General features: G+C 46.4%; 1 long non-coding RNA gene across 12 annotated transcripts; it reads right to left on the reverse strand.

Annotated features, from left to right (window-relative positions):
* Positions 1-75: 75 nt before the first annotated feature.
* LOC140514349 (uncharacterized) lies at positions 76-7,370 on the reverse strand. Of its 12 annotated transcripts, none has more exons than XR_011970566.1 (5): positions 6,483-7,370; positions 6,002-6,182; positions 5,402-5,730; positions 2,505-5,227; positions 76-2,063 (listed from the first exon to the last, which is right to left on the reverse strand). It is a non-coding gene; the product is annotated as an uncharacterized lncRNA (long non-coding RNA). The 12 variants fall into 12 exon arrangements; XR_011970563.1 differs by having other exon boundaries at positions 5,402-5,898; XR_011970561.1 differs by having other exon boundaries at positions 5,402-5,915.

Here is a 7,370-nt window from a genome sequence, read left to right on the forward strand (position 1 = left end):
AACCCTCATAACAAATGTGCATAACTCAATAAAACAAATACCCACACTGGCCATGTCCAAAAATTGTCTATCTCATTTTGCATTTTAAGTTTAAAACCTTTATTGAAGGAGATGGGTAACATGCTCCATTTTCAGTTCTCAGGCATTGCCCTTTGTCATTAGGTTGATCAGAGTTCTAATGTCTTTCAAAAGTATTTTTCTTTGTAATATTTCTATCATTGTATAATTCGTCTTCCTAGTTTTACTCACTTTACTCTGCATCAGATCACACAACTTCCTCTCATATTCATTACATTGCTTTTTATGATACAATAATGTTACATGCCTATACTATATGACATACTCTATATTTATTTAGCATTCCCCAATAAGTGGGCACTCCTTTAGCTTCCATTGTCTGACTATGAAAAAATCTGCTATAAACATCTATGTGCACAGAGAATTATTCTTCTACATTACTTCTTGAAAGAAACAAGCACTTCTAAACTTGGAGATGGACCTTTGGAAAGAAAGAAAGGACTAGGAAGGCAAACAGGTAGAAGAAAGCTATCTCCTCAACAGGTCCCTAATTCCGGCTTGCCAAAAATGGGTAATCCCCAAGATCTGAGGAATTTTCCCTTGGATGAATTTATCAAGGCCTCTCTCTTGGGTCAGCTGAAATTCCCATTGGGACAGCACATTCACCCTGTGTATTTTCTCAGCAAAGGACAAGATGTATAGATATTGTCATGGAAGCAATAAACATGAACTTAAACAGGCTTCGAAACACAGAGTTCCATTTTATCTCCCTCCCTCCCCACCCGCCCTCATTGAGAAAGCAAGCAATTCAATCTAGGTCATACATGTATAACAATACAAAACACTTCCATAGCAGTCATGTTGTGAAAGACTAACCACATTTCCCTCTGTCCTATCCTGCCCTTCATTTATTCCATTCTCTCCCTTGACCTGTCCTGCCACAATAATGTTTGCTTCTGATTATCCCTTTCCCCAGTTTGCTGTCTCTTTTATTATCTTCCCTCTCATCCCCTTTCCCCTGTCTTCTTGCAGGGTAAAATAGATTTCCCTATCCAATTGAGTGTATGTTATTCCTTCCTTAAGCCAAATCCCATGAGAGTAAGGCTCACTTATTTCCTTTCATCTCCCACCTCTTCCCCGCCATCATTCCCCCCACTTTCTTGCCTCTTCTGTGTAAGATGATTTGTTACATTCTACCTCTCCCTTTCTCTTACTCTTAATATATTCCAATCAACGGTAAATTTTTTTTAGGTATTCTCCCTTCATATTCTTGAATAAACTTAAATTGTTTCTTTTTGGCTGCTTGTAATATTTTCTCCTTGAGCTGGGAACTCTGGATTTTGGCTACAATATGCCCAGGAGTTTTCCTTTTTGGGATCTCTTTCAGGAGGTGATCTGTGAATTCTTTCCATCTATATTTTACTCTCTAGTTCTAGAATATCAGGGCAGTTTTCCTTGATAATTTCTTGGAAGATGATGTCTAGGCTTTTTTTCTAATCATGGTTTTCAGGTGGACTAATAATTTTTAAATTGTCTCTCCTGGATCTATTTTCCAGGTCAGCTGTTTCCCAATGAGATATTTCACAGTCTTCTATTTTTTCATTCTTTTGGTTTTGTTTTATAATTTCTTGGTGTCTCATAAAGTCATTAGCTTCCATCTCTTCTATTCTAATTTTTAAAGAACGATTTTCTTCAGTGAGCTTTTGAACTTCCTTTTCCATTTGGCTAATTCTGCTTTTTAAAGCATTCTCTCCTCACTGACTTTTTGGACCTCTTTTGCCATTTGGGTTAGACTATTTTTAAAGGTGTTATTTTCTTCATCATTTTAGGGGTCCCCTTTAGCAAGCTGTTGATTCTCTTTTCATGATTTTCTTGCATCTCTCTCATTTCTCTTCCCAATTTTTTCTCCACCCCTCTTATTTGATTTTCAAAATCCTTTTTGAGTTCTTCCATGGCCTGAGGCCATTGCATTTTTTTGGAGGCTTTGGATGCAGAAGCCTTGACTTTGCTGTCTTCTTCTGATGATATGCTTTGCTCTTCCTCATCTGAAAGGATAGAAGAAAATACCTTTACACCAAGAAGGTAACCTTCTATACCCTAGACTTCAGAGGTTTTGTTTAGCTGTTCTCCAAGATATGTCTAGAGACCTGTAAATTCTCAGTACTTCCAAGGGGGAATAATCAAGGAAGAGGTGTCTACTCCTCTCCTGACCTGCGCTCTGTTCTTTAAGCAACCACAACCACTCTTTTCTGCCCTGGAACCTTAAGTAGGATTCCCTCTCCACAGCGCCACACCTCCACTCCTCCTCACCCCAGGACCACTACTCAGTACTGAGGCCCAGGTCAGCTGCTGGGTCCCCTAGTATCTGGAGGCCAAAAGCTCCAGTGGATGCTACTGCTACAACAGCAGCTGCCACTGCCCTGGGGCCGGGACTGGGACCTGACCATGCTCCCCTCTCAGCCAGGTGAAAGAACTTTCTCACTGACCTTTGAAGTTGTCTTTGACATTTGTGGGTTGATAAATCTGGAAACTGCACCAGCTGCCTGTGATTTGGTGCCCAAAAGCCTGCTCCAGTCCTGTCTGTGCTGTCCAACTCATGCTGGACTCCGCTGTGCTCCAAGCCTGGTATAACAGACCTTTCCTGTAGACCTTCCAGGCTGTCTTGGGCTGGAAATCTGTTTCACTCTGTCATTTTGTGACTTCTGCTGCTCTAGATTTTGTTTAGAGTCATTTTTTACAGATATTTTAAGGGCTATGGGAGGAGAGCTACAGCAGCTCCATGCTTCTATTCCACCATCTTGGCTCCACCCCCCCACTTCTTATTTTCTGAGTGACTCTGGACAAGCCACTTAACTCCTCTAGGGCAGGATATTTTGGGAAACATTGACAGTGAGAGAGAAAGAGACAAAGATAGGGAGGGAGGAGGAAGTAGGAGAAAGAAAGGGGAAAAGGAGGGAGAATGGGAAAGGGAGAAAGAAAGAAGAAGAGGAAGAGGCAGAGGAGAGGACAGGAAAAAAGAAATAGAGGAGGCAGGGGGAAAAGGGAGAGAGAGAATGTTAGCCAATTCAGAATTGGGGGGGGAGGGTCTCCTTGACCACTTGTACCAGGAGTTTTTGCTCCTGGGCTAGATGCTAAACAGGTATGGCATTCCAAGACAGGCCATTTTTAAACCCAGACATCTAACATATATCTCCCATTTTCCAGCTTGCATTGGGGTACAGGCAGAAGCCAAAAGGAAAGTGACCTACCCTGAGTCACCCAATACCTTTTCCAAAGGATCCTTCCCTTCCCTTTCACCTGTTGTGAAGGGAGAGAGGATGTGAAGGAGAATGTGCCCAGCCAAACTTTTGCCATAGGAAGACTTGTTAACTACAAATGGAAGACAAACATAGCAATGGTATGAACAGATCAGATGAAAGGACAAGGTAGTGGAGTAGAATGAGTATGGGAGCATGGGGCCGTGCTGGAGCCAGTTCAGGCCCAAAAATCAACTGTTAAATTTTCAGTTTATGTAATTCTACCTCAAGAAATCAGAAGACACAATGAATCACTCTTGACTGCAGACTTAGGATAAGTGATGGGATGTTTAGATGTATTAACTCCGGGCTTGGTGGAAACCCCACACTCTACCACCACCCAAAAGGCATACACACATAATAAAACAAAACAAAAACCTCATCCTCAAACCTTCTCAGTGATCTGGTTACTCTCATATTATTCCTAATTAGAAAATCCTAAAATCGTGTCATGATATTAATTTGTTAAAAGAGGGGGATGGGAGGATGTGTCCGTGTCATTCTTCTGCTCTTTGCTAACATCACATTTTGTCTTTGACCTGACGGAGGCCGAAGAGGATTTCTACTTCAGTGAGAACACAGTTTAACAGCCACAGAGAGGGCCAGAAAGATATATCTAGAGATTTCTTTTTCCATCTTAGCATCTTTTTCTCAAGTCCTGTGTATGTGTATAGTAGTCTGGGTGTGTAGATATAGCAAGGAGAGTTTCAGCATGGGTCTATTGGTTAACTGTCTATTCTTGGAAAGTGGAGGCCTATCGATCTTGTTGACCAGATTTTAAAAAGTGAAAGTTGTTCATGCTAAATGCCCAAAGCCAATTCTCATCAGAGGTTTTTGTTCTGTTTTGTTTTGCGTCGACGGCCACATAATTCCACTTTTGCAAAAGATATAAAAAAAAAATGGTAGAGAAAACAAAAATAATGTAGATTAAAATTTAAAGTGTCACCTTTTTTTTTCTGAGAGCAGGTTATTAAACATTTATCAGCTTACCCCCTGGTTTAGAGTAAGACAACTCAGAAACCTCTTTTTTTTTTTTTAATTAATTCATTTATTTTTAGTTTTCAACATTTACTTCCAGAAATTTTAAATTTTTCCCTGCTCCCTCCCCAAGATGGCCTGCAATCTCATATAAGCTTCACATATACATTCCTACTAAAGATATTTTCACATTAGTCATGTTGTATAGAAGAATTTGAACAATGGGAGAAACCATGAGAAAAACAAAACAAAGAGTCTGCTTCAGAAGCCTCTTTTGAGAAGGCTACAATCAAGACAGATTCAGTGTCTCCTGATTTCCTGAGGTAAAATTACTTAAAACTGAAAATGGACCAAGCAAATAGATCTGAGCAACTCAATTGCCTTGGCCTGTTTATCTATAAAATAAGGGGTTTGGTCTAGCTCAGAAGTTCTTAACCTTAACAAATCTACAGATCCCCAGAGTTTTATGGAAGAGGAGGGCTGTGAATTGTAATAGGGGAAAATTATATATTTATTTACGCTCCCCTGTAACTGAAATTTAGTATTTCCTTCTCTTAAGAGTTTAAACATTATGATTCTGAGAAGGGAGACCCGTAGGTTTTGTCAGACTGCAAGGAGGGCATCCATGTCAGTACCAAAACGGCAAACTAAATGATTTCTAAGGTCTTTTCCAAACCAGTCATACTATGAACTGGCATGGGTTCTAGATAATGGACGATGCTCTCGTGCCTTCCCAGACACCAATGGAGTGAAACAGGGCTGTGTGCTTGCTCCCATGCTTTTTAGCATAATGTTTTTGGCCATGTTGTCAAATGCTTTCAGTGAGGATGAACATGGCATAAGGTAAATTCTTCAAGCCAAGACCAAAGTGGAGGGAGGGCTGGTGCGTGATTTTCAGATTGCAGATGACTGTGCACTCAACGAAGCCTCTGAAACTGAGATTCAACATAGTATGGATCACTTCCCTGCTGCCTGTGCTAAATTTGGCCTAACAATGAACACCGAGAAGACCCAGGTGCTCCGTCAGCCAGCACCACACTATCCCACATGTGAGACCATCAGTTACATTAAATGGAGACATTTTGAATGCTGTGGATAAGTTCACTTACCTTGGTAATATACTTTTCAGAAATGTAGGTATTGATAACGAGGTTGGCACACACATCGCCAGAGCAAGCTCAGTGTTTGGGAGGCTCCAAAGGAAGTAATGGGAGAGAAGAGGTATTAGACTGACTACCAAACTGAAGGTCTAGAGCCATTGATTGTGCTGACCTCATTGTTGTATGAACTGCTTCCATCTGAATTGCCTTAGGTACCTGGCAGGATTGAGGTCCTTCCTCAAACTAAACTGCCAAGCATTCAAACTCTGCTTCAGAGAACGCCCCTCCAACGGGCTGGCCACTCTGTTCCAATGCAAACCGTAGCCTCGCTAAAAAACCTGTTTTATGGAGAACGCACACAGGGCAAGCAATCCCATGGCCGTCAGAAGAGGGGATACAAGGTCACTCTCAAGGTCGCTCTTAGGAACTTTGGAATGTGTGACATGGGAGACACTGGCACAGGACCACTCAGCATGGGGTGCCCACATCAGAAAAGGGGCTGTGTTCTATGGGCAAAGCAGAACTGAGAAAGGTCAGATGAAATACAGTCTGCTCAAGTAAATTTAGAGGATCCGCCCCAAATGTTCGCAGGGACTATCTGCGCCCTACCTGTGGTAGAGCACTCCCAGCTCGGACTGGTCTGATCAGCCACAGCTGGGCACAATGACGTCACGCTGGTCCTCTTCAAGAGCCAAGGACAGCCCCCAGGAGTACTTTGTTCTAGCAAACGATAAATAGTTCGGAGCTGTACACTCTGGCTTTCATGGCCCAAGGTGCTCTTGGATTGTTTCTGTGAATAGTTACAATGTATCAAATACAAGTCCCCAGGGGGTCTATAGAAATGGGCCCACGTCCCATCGCGGGGAGCTCCAGGGGGCCCCCCTGAAGCCCGTAGTGACCCTGATGAGCGAAGGAAAGTGAGGACCTCCCCCACGTGGGCACTGCCGGAGGGCTATCTCAGACTCTGCTCAATGGCTTTTGGGGGAGGGGCAACCCCCCCCCCCCCACCCCCGCCCAGGGCAGCTAGTGTGACCACAGCCCGGGCCCAGTTGGATACCAGGTGACAGGGTGGGCCCCCAGCCCCGTTTACCCTGCACTGGCGGTGCGCAGTCTGGGAATACCGACCCCTCAGGGGCTCACACTCCCACTAGGGCAGACTGACGCACAGGGTGGCTAAGACGGGCGGGGGAGCTCTGGGCCTGGGGGTCCTAGACCAGGGACCACTCTTGGGCTGCACCGAGTGACCCCAGGATTCCAGGGGATGGCTGCGAGCAGGGACGGCACGCCAGGTGGAGCCGGTGCAGAGCGGCGAGGGGCGAGAAGGGGACCCCTGAGAGCCGACACCGGTGACCCGGGCCCCGAGGACCAGGCTGGCGCACGTGGAGCACGCAGGCTGTGCAGACTCCAGCACCGTCTGGAAATGGGGGCAGGGGCAGGCTGGACGTGACGACCCCGACGCCCCCGTTCCCCTCCTCCCCGGCCCAGAGCTCTAGAAACCCCGAGACGCACGGCCAGAGCTCCACCCGGCGCAAACGCCTAACTGGCGGGCAGTGTGGGGGAGGGAAGGAACTGCGCGTGCGCAGAGGTGGGGGTGGGGTTCCCTAGAGTGGGAGGGGCGGGGTGGGGCCGGGGAGGCAAAGAGAGAGAGGAGGGACGCGTGGCGCTACGCACATCCAGCTCGTGCCCCGCCCCCTCCTCGCGAGGGGCGGTTGAGGCCCCACCTCCCCACCTCCCCGCCCCAAGGAGAAAGGAAGGAGAGGAGGGGAGTGTGGGACGATGTAGGTGGGGCGGCGTGGCGTGCGCGAGCGCCGCGGAGGAGGGGAGGGCCCGAGGTGGGCGGGCCGGCCAACGTCTCCGCTCCGCCCCGCCCCCTCCTGTGCGGTCGCCATCCGGCCGCCGTCCCTCCCCTGGCGCGTCGCCATTGGCCGAGAGGTGCCGGATGGGCGGGGCCGGGGGCGGTCCGGCGGGCGGGGCGGGC

The sequence above is a fragment of the Notamacropus eugenii genome, chromosome 7, assembly GCF_028372415.1.
Source record: "Notamacropus eugenii isolate mMacEug1 chromosome 7, mMacEug1.pri_v2, whole genome shotgun sequence".
NCBI classification, from domain to species: domain Eukaryota; kingdom Metazoa; phylum Chordata; class Mammalia; order Diprotodontia; family Macropodidae; genus Notamacropus; species Notamacropus eugenii.